General features: G+C 34.9%; 1 protein-coding gene across 1 annotated transcript in view; it reads right to left on the bottom strand.

Moving 5' to 3' along the window:
- Window positions 1-986, bottom strand: part of LOC119593998 (conserved oligomeric Golgi complex subunit 2-like) — a 7,717-nt gene that overhangs the window by 6,230 nt on the left and 501 nt on the right. The gene's annotated exons all lie outside the window — the stretch shown is intronic.

The raw sequence follows: 986 nt of genomic DNA, 5'->3' as shown, positions 1-986 counted from the left end.
GGAATATTCAAAACTTGGAAATAAAAAGTTTTGAGATTAATTACATCATTAAATTATGCCTATGCTGCAAAAAGGAATGACTTTTTATTTCACTATGACAAATTTTGGTTGCAGGCATTTGAAGAGTCCAGTTTTATGCCCCAAAACATGTATCTTTTACTGTCATATCTCAAGTACAACATACGTCAGTAAAGCAAAGTTTCCCCTCACATATGAATGAAAACTGGGGGGGATTGCTATGGATATATAATAAAATACATACAAAAAAAAAATCTTATGATATAAAACAAGAAAATTTGTATTCACATATATTTATGTATCTAAATGTATAAAAATATAATGATGATATACAACTCTATAACAGTACTGTGTGTGGAGAGGGAATGTTGGAAGAATAAACGATCTAGAGGTTGACTTGATAACATTCACCAATACAGCATTATAATTGCATTCAACACATTTCACTCATAAGAAAAGACAAGAAAACATGACTGTGTGATTGGCTCAGGCAGAGGAGAACCTACAAGGCAAGTGAGGGTATGTGGAATGATACAGAAAGAAACTTGCCAAACAGTTCCACAATATTAGAGAACCCAATATATATATATTTTATTCATAAAGAAAAAGTCTTGGGGAAAAAATCCTGCCAGTTTTAGACAGGCCTTTCACAATCTTGGTGAACTGGATTGCTCACACAGTCTGTGCTTTGAAATTATTATGGTAAATAGGTTTTTGAGGGCTAGATTCATCACAGTATCCTATGCAAAAGACAGGGGGGAGATATGAAGTGAGTTTTTATGAGACACCAAGTGACAACTTTACCATACCCTGTTGCCATAAGCCTATCTCTACCCTTCTGCTCTGCAGTTACTACAATGGGAGGCAGAACGCCTACTAACCAATAACTAATAGCTATTTATGTTCTTATCATCACCAGTAAAATAACTAGCACTTGGCATCTAACCATCTCACCCTATCCCACCTCC

The sequence above is a fragment of the Penaeus monodon genome, chromosome 33, assembly GCF_015228065.2.
Source record: "Penaeus monodon isolate SGIC_2016 chromosome 33, NSTDA_Pmon_1, whole genome shotgun sequence".
Classification (NCBI taxonomy): Eukaryota; Metazoa; Arthropoda; class Malacostraca; order Decapoda; family Penaeidae; genus Penaeus; species Penaeus monodon.
This window is presented reverse-complemented; position numbering and strand designations above follow the sequence as displayed.